The sequence below is a fragment of the Phocoena phocoena genome, chromosome 6 (assembly GCF_963924675.1).
Source record: "Phocoena phocoena chromosome 6, mPhoPho1.1, whole genome shotgun sequence".
NCBI classification, from domain to species: domain Eukaryota; kingdom Metazoa; phylum Chordata; class Mammalia; order Artiodactyla; family Phocoenidae; genus Phocoena; species Phocoena phocoena.
In genome coordinates this window covers 79380259-79394869 of record NC_089224.1, presented here as the reverse complement: position 1 = coordinate 79394869, position 14611 = coordinate 79380259, and the positions used below count along the sequence as shown (strand labels likewise).

Genomic DNA, 14611 nt, shown 5'->3' with positions numbered 1-14611 from the left:
AAGGAATTACTGCATCTTAACTTTTCCTCCCTTTCTCTTGTAGGTAGTGTTGGTGCTTCTTTTCAGTGCCAGTCCATCCATCACGACCACATTTGTCATGATGACAGTGACAAGGTGAGGTCCGTGTTGATGTCTACAATGGTGAAAATGCATGCTGCCCTTACATCACTGGATTCACTTGCATAACTGGTCGTAGGGGCAGAAGAGTGTGACTTGGGGGGCACAATGTTGAGATGCAGAGAGCCTTGCTGGTTTGTGTGCCAGCTCACTAGACTGCTCCAGAAAACTTGCAGATAATTCCCAGGAGGTGGGCTGGACTCCTGATAACGCATTTCCTTACCCCCATTCCTGTCTCTGTCACTGCGCTTCTTCTTTTCCTGCACAGCCTTGATGGATTATCTTAATATATGAACAGGTGCTCCCAAAGCTGATAACTATTTCAACAATTTGTGTCTGTTTTCAATTTGAAATATCTCAGACATTCCGATTTGGTTTGTTTTGTAGTTGATTGTATTATGGCTTATTCTCATGCTTACTTTTTTTTTGGCTGTTTCCAAAGCCCAATTTAAATGTTGAGGAATGACGGTGGAACCTGTCTGATTCATGCAAAAGAATCCTGCTTTGGGCCTTTTTTATTTTTTAAATCAGGTCCAGACTTTTGGTATTTTGCTTCTGTTCTTTTTATCTCTAAAGAAACTGGTCTTTGGGGGCTTTCCAGTACTCATCAGCACCGTTGATGGCCCAGCCCTTGAAGTAGATACTAATGTGGGCTTGGTGTCTGGAACCTCTGGCTGCTGATATTGGATGGGCTTAAATTTAGTCTTTTCCATCATCAGTTTCCAGTGCTCTCCCTCCCATTTCCTGTGTCTTGTATGCAGGAATGTATCAGCCGCCTGGTAGTTTCCCCAGGCAGACCAATCCAAGTGCTGTTTTTCTGCACTGTTGTAATCAAGATCCTCCTCCCTCATCCTGTTGGAGCTTGATCAAGATGTTGGTTGATCATTGGGATTTTCCAAATGGCCTTTTTGTTCTGTGTGTTGCTCTCTCTGTCTTTGTGAGCTTTGCTCAGTCAGATTTCAGTCTGTTTACAGAGAGAGTGGTATGATTTTAGTATTCCAGATTCTCTCTTATTATGATAATAATCCAGAGGCATGGGTTTAACTTTTAACTTCTTTTAGAAGCAAGCCACTGAAAAAGACTCTTAGACTATATAGTTAGCTCCCTAAAATTCAGTATACCACAGATTTTAGACGAGCATTTGAAAATCAGACTGATAGAAAAGGCAAAATCACTTTTGGTCAGTAATATTACAAAGAATTGTGTTACATCATTGTAAAGATGTTTGGGGGTTAAAATTTCTTTCCGCAGCTAGGTATAATATGCTTCTATCCATTGTTCATTTACAGTGGAGAAGCCAGACTATTCTCTGTTCTGTCTCCAGGTTTAGAGTCAAGAGACGAGATTTCTGTCCATTTCTGTCAGATACTTTTTATCTACTTTAAAATGGTTTTCCTCCTAATTTCTGAATCTTTGTATGACTCATCTTGTGCTTTTAGGATGGGATCTTTCCTGAAATACATGGGTAGAGGGCAGAGAAATTTTAGGGATTTTTGTCACTTGATTAGCAGATCAAAGAACTGTCAGAGACTGCTCTCCTCTCCTGCCTACCATGCATGTATTTATGATGGTTTACCAGAGGGAAATGGAGAGAATGGATTAGGGTCTCTTGACTATATTTATAATTGATTCAACTGGTTCAGTCAGCACATAATATTTGTTGATAGGCAGCTATGTTTCTTGGCACTTAGGGAATATATCAGGATACAAAACAAAGATTGCTGTTTTTTCATGAGTGCAGTCTAACTGGGGGAGGCAGACAAAAAAAATAAACATAACACATAAGTAATATAGTATGCTACAATAAGCACAATGGATTAAAGAAACGTACAGCAGAATAAGTGGGATGAGGACCACCATGAGTTGGATGTTACAGATTGCAGCTTTGAATAGGATCATTAGACATCATTCTGGGGAGGAGAGTGGTGGATAGGACAAGAATCAGATCTCTGTGTTTGTAGCAGCTTCTGACTTCTTTCTTTCTATAATAAATGGGTATTGGTTTTGCAAAAGCAGCAACAAAACCTGCTGCCTGATATATGCCACTTGGATAGGTATGTGTGCTCGCTCTCGCTCTCTCTCTCTCTCTCTCTCTCTCTCTCTCTCTCTCTCTCTCTGAGAATTGAAGGGATTATAGAGCACAGCTAATTCAACCCTCTTTTTAAAATAAACTTGCAAGCTGTGACCCCAGTGGGAGAAGAGACTTGTTCAGGAGTCACCCTGGAGTGCTGCAGCTAGATCACATCTTCTGTCCCTCATACAAGCCATGTAAAGTAATTGTCTAGCTATTCTGAACACATTGTCAAAACACATATTGATGCTTTGCTTATTATCCTCACTTAGCTTTCAGGCATGGTCCGTTTCTCAGATTTGGGAACAAAAGTTGATTTTTCTTAAACATTGTCTGAATTTTAACTAATTCATGTGTGATGTGGGTGGAACCAAGGAGAAAAAGGGCCAGTCCATTTGTCGGACCTCCATTCTACAACCTTGGAAGTGGTGGCAAGCCCCCAAATTCCATGGTTTGGCTTGTTTTCCAACTTAAGTTTCTCTGCTGCTGTACATCGGCTTGTCACTACAGTGTGGGAAGGAGCTGTTTCCAGCTCTGAGGTTTACTGTTAACTACTGTGAGTTACATACTCTCATGTTCAGTTTATATTGGGCATAGCAATTGACACAAAGCCCTCCAGCAATATTTTTATATTCATTCACAATGTCATACCCTATAATTTCCAGGTAGCAAACACTTATTATATATCAATATTTGAGTACCTACTATGAACTAAGCATTGTTCTAGGCATTGGGGACAGTGTATTGAACAAAACAGACAGGAATCTTTACTCTTATGGAACTTGCTCTCTGTAGGTGGGTTAGGGAGATGGCAAGACATAAATAAAGATACTGTTAGTTCATTTGTGTTATGAAGAATAATAAATCAGGTAAGGGATATAAGAGTATTGGGAGAAGATTACCTTCTAAACACCCTTTGAAATAGGGGTTGTTTTATCCCCATTTGTAGGTGAGGAATGTGAGACATAGATTAAGTAGTTTCCCCAAGGTTACCCAGTTAGTAAGTAGTAAAACTGTGATTCAAACACAGGCTACCTAATTCCAGAGTCTGTGCTTGACCATCTGAAGAAATCTGTTCCTAATGTAGCTTTACCCACTCAACTCTGACATGCTCAGGGGAAAATATCTTCAAGTGGAGAAGGCCCTGGAGAATCACAGTGAACCAAGTCACTTGGCAGGTAATCTTTGCCTGTCAGTTTTTTCTTGCCCAGCTCCTTTTGGCCTCCATTGTGATTCATGACTATTTGTTACTCCAGGCTTCTCTAACCTGACACCCCTGCCCTGATTCATACTCAGAAATCTGTGCTTCTTTATAAGAAACCTCACATTGTGTGTTGCTGTATTGCACTGATCAAATGTGATGGTTATGTAGAAGCAGTTTAAAAGTATAAAGAATAACACAAAAATGTGATTGTGATAGCATATTTATGTTTCACTTAGATATTGAAGTTAACCTAAACCAGCTAATGTCACCTGGGGATTATTAAGTAGTCATCTTCACAGTGAGAACAAGCTTGACATGGGGGAATAGGTCTGTCCTGAGAATGAGATAAAACATTGAACAATATGATAAAAGGAGACTATTCCTTCAGGTGAGATGAATTAATTTGTAGCCTCAATGGTACTCTCTTTCATAGTGGCCTGGTAATACTTCTGGGAAGTCTGGCCATTTGAGAGAGGGAAATGGAGAGTTCTTTCTAAACTGCATGTGAATGGCTCCTCAGTAGAAGTCTTTTCTGGACAAAACTTCCTTTTGCTAGCCTTCAGTCCCTTTGTCATGGAAGACGGTACCAATCTGATTTGTGTACAGGTATTCGCACACAGACTGCTTTCAGAAAGATGGGAAATGTGCTATACTGGTTTTTCTTCCATGACTGTATACTTCCTTTTATCTTAATTTTTTAAGTTTTTAGTTTTTAAAAAAATTACATGTTGATTGTAAAAAGATATGCAGCACTACCTTCAATCCCTCTCCCCAGAAGTAACAGCAATTAGAATTTTAGTATTAACCGGATTTTTTAAAGTTATATTTGTGTAAAATATTTTCCATCTTTTCAAACAGTGGTTTTTAGTATATTCAAAGAGTTGTTCATCTATCTCTACTATCTAATTTTAGAACACTTATCACCACCACCCCGCAAAAAACCTATACCCATTAACAAGCACTCCCCATTATTCCTTCCCGCCAGCTCCTGGCAACCACTAATCTTTCTGTCTCTATGGATTTGCCTGTTCTGCACATTTCATATAAATGGAATCACACAATATGTGGCCTTTTGTGTCTGGCTTCTCTCACTTAGGATGATGATTTCATGGGTTTGTCTATGTTGTAGCATAAATCAGTACTTCATTCCTTTTTATGGGTGAATAATATTCCATTGTGTGGAATATTTTGTTTAGCACATTTTGTTTATCAATTCCCCAGTTAGTGGATATTTGTTTCCATGCTCTGGTTATTGTGAATAACACTGCTGTGAACATTTGCCTGTGAGTGTGTTTTTGTTTTCACATGATTTTAACAATTTGAGGATCTGCCAGACTTTTCCAAAGTGGCTGCACCATTTTGCATTCCAAGTGAGGGTTCCAATTTCTTCACATACTTGCCAATACTTTTTTCCTGGTTGTCTTCTATAAATTGATTGATTGATTGATTGCTGCTTTGATTCTTCATTGCTGTGTGTGGCTTTCTCTAGTTGCGGTGAGCAGGGGCTACTCTTTGTCGTGCTTCTCATTGTGGTGGCTTCTCTTTGTTGTGGAGCACAGGCTCTAGGCATGAGGGCTGCAGTAGTTGTGGCTCGCGGGTTCTACAGCGCAGGCTCAGTAGTTGTGGCACACAGGCTTAGTTGCTCTGTGGCATGTGCGATCTTCCTGGAGCAGGGCTCGAACCTCTGTCCCCTGCATTGGCAGGTGGATTCTTAACCACTGGACCACCAGGGAAGTCCATATGCCTCGTATTATATCGTTACATGTGTTCCATTAGGGAAATGTGGGGAAATAGAATATGTCATAAGTAAACATACCATCTTTCAATAGATAACACTCTTAACATACATTTTTTTTCTTCAAATTTTTCTTTGCATGGTTAAAACAAAACTAAAGCACTGATTATTTATGGCTGTGTAATTAATTATCCTAAAACTCAGTGGTGCAAAGCATATCTTTTGGTATCTTTCATGGTTCTGGGGTTTCCTGTGCTCAGCTAGGTGGGCTCTTGCTTGGAATTTCTCATGCAGTTGCAGTCAGATGGTGGCTAAGGTTGGAGTCATCTCGATGTCTTCACTCACTTGTCTGATGGTTGATGCTGGTTGTTAGCTGGGACTTCAACTGGGGCCCTCAGCCTGAGCACCTATATGTAGCATGGGCTTCCTCACAGTACAGCAGCTTTGATTCTAAGAGTGACTGTCCCAAGAGGACCACACAGGTGCTGCATGGCCTTTTATGACCTAACTTCAGAAGTCACAAAGCTTCACTTCCACCATGGTTACAGACCTGCCCAAATTCAAGAGGAGGGAGCATCAATCCTACCACTGGGGAGGAATGTCTACATAATATGAAGAGAATGAAGGATGGGAGAACGTATCATGGCCATATTGAAAAATATAATCTGCACATTATATATACATTAAACATCAGTTAAAATGTCTACATAATGTTCCACCATAAGGGTACATGGTAATTTATTTAACTTGTCTTCAATTGTGGAGCTTTAGGTCATTTTTTAAAAATTGTGCATTTATTCATTCAGCAAATATTTATAAGTGCCTACTATGTGCCAGGGATAATTGAGTCACCAGAGTACCATGGTGAAAAGACTGACAAAGAAGGTCCTTGTTCTTTGGGTGCTTATTTTTTGTGGATGGGACAGAAAATGAACTGTATATGTAAACCAGTAAATAATCAGACACTCTTAAGTACTGTGCAAGTAATTGGGCAGTTGGCTACTCTAGATTAGGTGTTAGGGAAGGCCTTTAAGAAGATGACACTTAAGCTAAGATCTGACAGATGGAAAAGAACAAATCGAGAAAATCTGGACCATAGGAGAACATGCTAGGGAGAGGAAACATCTAGTGCAAAGGCCATAAGGCTAGAAATTGAAACAAACAGAAGGAAAGCTGTTGTGCACAAGCAAGGTGGATGAGGGTGGAAGTGGTGGTATGAGATGAGGTTGAAGGGGTAGGCACAGACTAGATCAAGTGGATCTTGGTAAGCCAGGGAAAGAAGTTTCAATTCTGCGTATTATGGAAGCCTTTTGGAAGGTTTTAAGCAAAGGAGTGATGTTATATTTTTTTAAATATCCCTTTTCCTATTGTGATAAGAATTTTTAAAAATTGTGGTAAAATCTGCAACATAAAATTTACCATCTTAACCAGTTTTAGGTGTATAGTTCAGTAGTGTTAATAAGTACATTCACATCATACAACCAATCTGTAGCACTCTTTTATGTTGCAAAATGGAAACTATATCCGTTAAACAATAATTTACTCTCTTCTCCCCCCAACCCTTGGCAGTCGCCCTTTACTTTCTGTCTCTGAATTTGAGTGCTCTATGTACCTCATACAAGTGAAGTCATATAATGTCTTTTTGTGACTGACTTAGCATAATGTTGTCAAAGTTCATCCATGTTGTAGCATGCCTCAGAACTTCCTTCCCTTTAAAGGCTGAATAATATTCCATTGTATGTGTATAATACATTTTGTTTATTCATCCATGGATGGCCACTTGGGTTGCTTCCATGTTTTGGCTATTGTGAATAATGCTGCTGGAACATAGGTGCACAAATATCTCTTTTAGACCCTGCTTTCAACTCTTTTGGTATATGCCTAGAAGTGGAATTGTTAGATCATTTCTTTCTTTCTTTCTTTCTTTTTTTTCTATTTTTAATGTTTTGAGGAACCACTATTTTGTTTTCCAAAGTGACTGCACCATTTTACATTCCCATCAGGAGTGCACAAGGATTCCAGTTTTTCCACATCCTTGTCACCACTTGTTGTTTTCTGTTTTGTTTAATAGTAGCCATCCTAATGAGTGTGAGGTAGTATCATTGTGGTTTTGATTTGCATTTCCCTCCTGACTAGTGATGTTGAACATATTTTCATGTGCTTACTGGACATTTGTATGTCTTTGGAGAAGTGTCTATTTCAGTGCTTTGCCCATTTTATAATCAGGTTTTGGATTTTGTTTGGTTGTAGTTCTTTATATATTCTGGATATTAACCTCTTATCAGACATGATTTGGAAATATTTTCTATTCCGTAGGTTCCCTTTTCATTTTGAAGTAATCCAATTTATCTATTTTTTTCTCTTGTTGCCTGTGAGTTTCAGAATGAGATCTTCCTTATATATGTCCTAAGATTATAATTGTTTTTCTTTTGTTAGAAATAAGGAAAAGGGACTTCCCTGGTAGTCTAATTGGTTAAGACTCCATGCTTCCAATGCAGGAGGCATGGGTTCGATCCCTTGTCGGGGAACTAAGATCTCGCATGCTGCTCGGTGTGGCCAAAAAAAAAAAAAGAAAGAAAAGAAAAGAAATAAGGAAAAGACAAAATCTGACAAGAAATCCATAACTACTAAAGAAATCTAATTCCAAGTTCAGATAGCTAACCAGCAAATTCTACCAAACATTTAAAGGAGGCATAACACCAATCTTATAGAAACTCTTGTAGAGAATAGAAAGAGAGAGAATACTCTGTGATTCATTTTCTGAGGCTAGCATAATATCTGTAACAAAACTTGATAAGGACATTACAAAAAATGGAAAATAACAGCTAATCTCACTTAAGAACACAGATGTAAAAATTCTAAGCAAAATATTAGCAAACCAAATCCAACAATATATAAAAAGAGTAGTGCAGTATGACATGATTTTATTAGGAATGTAAAATTGGTTTAACCTCCAAAAAACAATCGAGGTAATTCACCCAGTAACAGAAAATCCATGATTATCTCATATACAGAAAATTTTGATGAAATTAAATATCCATTTTATGATAAACTTTTAACAAATTTGAAATAAGAACGAACTCCCTTGATTTGCTAAAGGAATCTACAAAAAACCTACAGCCAACATCATACTTAATGGTGAAATGTTGGAAGCTTTCCAGTTTTTTTGTTTGTTTGTTTTTGCTGTATGCAGGCCTCTCACTATTGTGGCCTTTCCCGTTGAGGGCTCCGGACTCGCAGGCTCAGCGGCCATGGCTCATGGGCCCAGCCATTCCGCAGCATGTGGGATCTTCCCGGACCGGGGCACGAACCTGTGTCCCCTGCATCGGCAGGCGGACTCTCAACCACTGTGCCACCAGGGAAGCCCAGCTTTCCAGTTTTGGAATAAGATGAAGATGCATGCTCTCACTGTATCTATTTAGCATTGAACTAGAGGTCCTAGCAAGTGCAGACAAGAGGAAACCACGTTGGAAAGAAAGAAATTGAACAGTCATTTTCTGCCAACAGGACTGTATATGTAGAAAACTGAAAAAAAATTAACAAAACTATTAGAATTAATAATTATATATAAAACCTAGAATAGACCCTAGAACAAATGTGCAAGATCTCTACAGAAAACTGTGAAGCATTATTGAAAAAATCAGCAACTCCGGTAAATAGAAGGGTTCATCTTACCTGTTTACAGATTGAAGATTCAATATTGTAAAGAGATCAATACCACCTAATTTATCTCTGGATCCCATGCTGCCCAATAAAAAAATCTCCGCTGTCATTCCCATGTGTTAGACTGATAGGGCACCAGGGTAGACAATCCCAGTGACCAGATACATTTGAAGGAACTGCAATATTTTCCTCTTTGGTAAGCAACATACTGGTATATTTTTATTTTAGAAGTTGAGGGGACTTAAATGACTTAGGTACCCCAGGAAGAAGTTTTTAGTAGGCATTCACAGTTTTCATTTCTGTCATGAAAACGAATTTTAAAGGGCAGTCTTGGAGTCAGAATTCTCAAAAGTTCTTGCTACAAGCAACTACTTTTCGCACAAGTGCTGTACTGTCCCCTAGCCACATGTGACTATTTAAACAATCCTGGTTAATGCATTAGTTGCACTAGCCCCATTTTAGGTGCTCACTCAGTAGCCATATGTATGTAGCTAATGGCTACCTTTTGGATGCTGCAGATGTTGAACATTTCTATCATTGCAGAAAGATCCATTGGACACCTCTCCAACAAGGCTTCCCACCTTTTTGGACCGACACCAAGTAGAATTTTAGGTGGACTGGGGTTGAGCCACTGCTCTGGCATAATTTACTTCCTGCCACATTAGGTGGTCAGTGGCCCACCTTAAAACGTAACCCACTCATCAGGTGTTTATTAGCAGGGTACCAGATTTTCTGGTTAAGAAAATCAACTAGAAAAGAAATTGCAGTATGAATTTCCAACAATTCAACCTTGAGGTGTGGGAGCATTGTTTACATGTAGACAGACTTCTTAGGTGAAGCCTTCAGATCCCAGTTAACTAAGATCTCAGCCATTTGAGAAGGGTTCTCAAAGAGTGCCTAACAAAGGATTGGCTGAAGCCCAGGGGGAATTCACATAAGCTTAAGGGTTAGGAACCCTGGAGGAGTGTAATAGATATTTGCTGCTGAAATTCAGCACTTGAGGAACCTGACTCTTAGGATTGGACAGCTTCCAAATGGTAATTTCCCTCCCTGTTCCCAATTTTTGTCTCTATTTCCCCCTATCATTACATAGCCCATGCCCAAGTAAACAAGAAAAGCTGTTTCAGGGTGGTCTGTATTATGTAAGGAAGCTTATATAGCTGAGATTCTGTTGGAAGATCTGTAATGCTAGGTGAATCCACAGCCGTAAAGGGGGTATTATGGGGGATCCAGATGTTAGAAGTGGATTACATTGGATGCACCTAAAGGTGTGGTTGGGATTTATGACTCTGTGCTGTGAAATGGGGGGGGGGGACCTTAAAAGTTTGGATGTAATCATCTCCAAATTGGCTGCTTTGGAAGACTAGCCAGAGAGGGCTTTGGGAGAACAGTCAGCTAGATAACTGGGCTACATATGGGGGTGTGGGGCTGGGGGAGGGGACTTGTTCATGGGGGCAAGTTATCTCATTCTAGCCTCTCTTTGTCCAGGAGTTGTAAAAACCTGTGATGTTATTGCTGGAACTTTGAATTCAGCAGTTGCTAAGCACCTGCTGTTGTATTTCAGGCTGTAGGTTTAGACCTTAGGGTTACAGAGTCAAAACAGGTCGCCCAGTGTGATATGGGAGACAGATGTTCACAAATAATTACCCTTTCGTGTTATTCATATCAATGCATAGAGGTTCAGAGGGTCCTGGAACAACATTTTAGTCTGGTTCCCTAATTTTCTACAGGAGGCAGCTGAGGCCCACAGCAGGAAGGAGACTGGTTTAAGTAATGCCAAAAGAACCAGAACCTGGGCTTTTGATGATTGGACTGAAATATGATCACCATCCTTGAAGACATAATTCCTATCTGCTTAAAACCCACTTCTTTGATACTGTCCCCTTGACTGCCCTCTTTTCCTCCGATACCATTTAAACTATTTTGTCCTTGTATTTATTGCGCTTTTATGGAAGATCTTACTTCCTCTTTTAGATCTCGAACGTGATTAGGACAGGCACCATGCCAGCTTCGGTCTTCGTACCTATCTCATTTCCTGTCCTCAGCACAATATGAATAACTGTTTAATTGAGCCTTACAGTAGTACAAGTTGGGTTTGAACCTGACTCTCCATTGAGACACCTTGGCCAAAGACACCTTGGCCAAATCACCTCTCTCTACGTCAATAAAAATTCCTAACATTTGGGCCACATGAATACATACTATATTGGGAATTTGAGTGAGGTTAATTACTGTTTGATGGCTGAGTTTTGGAGGCGGTACGCACGGACTTGCAGCAACACTTGGGGAGAAATATATAGAACTCGTAGGCTCGGCCCGCCCGCGGCCCGGCATAGCGGCAGCCTTTCCGGGCGCCAGGCGTGGGGGGCGGGGCAGGGCGGGGCTGCGCAGGGGTGCGGCGCGACGGCTCTGTTGCCGGAACTAGTCCGAGTCGCGCGCCTGGACGTGCGCAGCCTGCCCCGCCCCCTCCCTCCGCGGGTGGAAACAAAGGGGGCTCCGCGCGCGGAGATAAGCCGAGGGGGAAAGGGGCGGAGCGACTGGCGGTCTCGCGCCCTGGGATCGCGAGGTTTGTTCAGGAGAGGGGGCGGGGTGGGGTGGGAGCGACCCAGACCCGAGAAGTGGGAGGGCCGCGTGCTCGCGCATCTTGCGGCCTAGCGGTGGGGGGGTGTCGCTTGCGCGCGCAGCGCAGGGTACTGCGCCGGCGCGTCCGGTCAGCGAGCACCGGGGAGGGGCGCAGCGGGGCGGGGCCCCCTCGTGCAGCGGTGCGGGGTCGTGCGGCGGCCGGGGCGGTTAGGGCGCGGGGGCCGAGAGGATGGAGCCCCCGAGGCGTTAGCCGACTTTTGTCAGCTCTGGGCGTGCAGCCGTCGTTTCTTGGCGCGGCCCGTGTGATGGTGCCGGGAGGAAGGAAGCGCCGTGATAGCGCGTCGGTCGGAGCCCGGGTTCCAGGGTTGAGAAGGCCCGGGAACAGAGGATCTGGCGAGCTGGCCGCTGGCTGGACGAGCGGTCACAATAGGAGGCGGTGGCCCAGCGAGGAGCCGCGGGAGTAGCCCCGCAGGGCGGAGCCTTCCTTTGCAGGTACTGGCTGCCGCAGCCGTTGGTTCCCGCACGAGGGCGGGACGGGCCGAGCCTTGGGCTGTTGGGAGCCTGCGGGACCGCGCTAGAGATGAGGTTGCTTGGTGTTCAGCGGGGCGCGGCCGGGCCGCCCGGCGCTCTTTGTTCCCGAGGCACCGGCGAGGAGGTGCGGGCACAGCCCTCGGGAGCGCCGGCCCGCCGCGTCTGGCAGATGGCCTCGCTCTTTCGCTCCCTCCCTTTTTGCCCAGGCGCAGGTAAAATGATGTCACTCAGGACAACGCAGAACCCAGTCAGAAGGGTCCTGTCTCCGTCCTTGTGACGCCGCGGGTTTCTGAACAGGCTGCGTTTTGTTCTCGGGTTGGGAATTCTTCCTTTCAGGGCTGAAGAATGGAAGAGGTTGGTTTTGAGCCGAGAGTTTTTCAAAGTATTGAGGGCCAAAGAGAGTAAAGTTTTCGTTTACGTGTGTAGGACTTGTAAGACCTTGTTTTTTCTTTATGCTGCAAAAATGATGTATACTATTAACATTAAAAGTTGGGTATGTTAGTTCTTGCACCGTAAATAGAAACGAATAATGTAATATTGAATTGCCTTTTCTCTTTTCTTACGAGGCGCACTTAATATACGAAATTTTAAGTATGCAAATCATTCACAGTCGTTTATTACCTTAGAATTGCAGGCCTTTTTGGATACTATTTGGCCTCGATTGCAGGTACTGTTGTTAACACAATTACCGCAAAATTCCTTTAAGTAGGTAGCAGCCCTGGTAACTAGTCTAAATTTATTTTTTAAAGCCATTCTCTCAGTTCTTAAGAAATCAAAACTTAATGAGGATCTAGGGACAGTTGGGATCAAAGTAAAATTGTTTCTGTCTTCCATTGGAAGAAATTGGGTTTCTATAGGAGTAACAATACAAGACCAAATATAGGGGTCAGATCAGTTACATTGCAGCTGGCATGTATTCAATACTTGCAGTAAATAGGTGAAAATTGCTAACTGGATTTTTAAGTAGGAATTGTATCATTTAATGTACTCCAGCTCTTGCTGGCTCATAAACGTATTGGCATAGTATATTTCACTTGAAAACCTATTAAACCTTAAATCTATTCATTATAGGGGTTCAATTTTAAGTTGATATTTGTAATTTTTTTGTAAGGCTTGTTTCTAAAAGACTTGGTAGCCTTGAGAGGCTATAGTTGAATAAATTTTGCCACAAATTAGCCATGTGCTCCTCAAGTCCTCATCTGTAAAATATGAGAGTTGGATTTAAATGTTCTCTGTGGTCCCTCCACTTCTGATATCTTCTGTGACTCTGGAAGGTAGTGTGTTTCTGTACTTGTTGAGTTTTATCTACCCATCCAATTTTTATAGCTAAACTTAAGTTGGAAGTTATTAGTCTGAGTAAATATTGAGAATTTTCTGTACTAGAGCAATCTGAATTTTGAGCAAGGGTGGACAGAGGATGGCACAGTTAGACATAACTGAATATGTTAGCATCATAACGTGGAGTGTAGACCTGTTGTGTCTGCAGTTGCTTTGGATGAGGCTTTTAGTTACATCGCTAGACTGTTTATTTTATTTATTTTGGGCTGTGTTGGGTCATCGTTACTGCGTGCAGGCTTTCTCTAGTTGTGGCGAGCAGGGGCTACTCTTCTTTGCGGTGCACACACAGGCTACTCATTACCGTGACTTCTCTTGTTGCAGAGCATGGGCTCTAGGCGCGCGGGCTTCAGTAGTTGTGGCATGCGGGCTCAATAGTTGTGGCTCGCAGGCTCTAGAATGCAGGCTCAGTAGTTGTGGTGCACGGGCTTAGTTGCTCCGTGGCATGGGGGATCTTCCCGGACCAGGGCTTGAACCTGTGCCCCCTGCATTGGCAGGCGGATTCTTAACCACTGCGTCACCAGGGAAGTCCCGGTAAGGTAGTTCTTGATTAGTCCTGTGATTGTTGTGTAGTGTCTGGGTCTTAGTCACTAGTTTTCTGGTTGTTTTCCTGCTAACCACATATATCAGGCATCTGTTTTCATGTCGGTTCATCTTTGGTTAAATCATAGTTTGCTTTATGTTTTCTCTCGACAGAGTGTATGGATTGTAAACACATATTTGAACTCTATAGTTGTAGTCTAGTTAATTTGTTCAGTAAATGTTAGATTCCTAACATCACATTGTCTATCTGTAGATGAAGCAAATGCTTGAACTCTATAATGAATTAACGAGTGAGATTTGAGCAAGTAGACAAAGAGGGGCCATGTACACAGTCTTATTTTTCCCCCAGCTCCTCTGTCATTTCATGTTCCTTTTTTTTTTTTCATGTTCGTTTTTAAAAGATCTGAACACCTTTCCTTCTCCCCTCTATGTTAGGGGACCCTGTTGTCCTCATTTATTCCTGTTGAATTTGTCCCTCCCTAGACTGAATCTCTTTGAGGGCAAGAAATACTTCTTTTTGTTTTCACAGCATCTAGCACATGGTAGAAATGCAATAAGTATTTGAATTAATTGTGACTTTTATTCAGTAAGACTTACAAAGCACTCAGTCACACTTCATCTTTTCAGATGTGTGTATATGTGTGTATATATGTATAAATTTTATATTGATTTGGACTGGTCATGGTCTAGATATTTTCCAAATCCATGTAATTCTTAAAAGATAAATCTTGAAAAGATGGTTTAGAGCAATCTACTTTGAGGTTACCAGCGTAAGTAAAATGATTTTAGACATACTTCCTTGAGGGGAAAATAATCCTTGTGCATGCAA

The 14611-nt window shown here is 41.9% G+C and overlaps 1 protein-coding gene across 1 annotated transcript in view; it reads left to right on the top strand.

The window, feature by feature from the left end:
- Positions 1-12476: 12476 nt before the first annotated feature.
- RNF38 (ring finger protein 38) overlaps positions 12477-14611 on the top strand; it is a 55198-nt gene continuing 53063 nt past the window's right edge. Inside the window, exon 1 of the mRNA XM_065878857.1 lies at positions 12477-12571. The gene's annotated coding sequence lies outside the window, so the exon portion shown is untranslated. The remainder of the gene's footprint in view (positions 12572-14611) is intronic.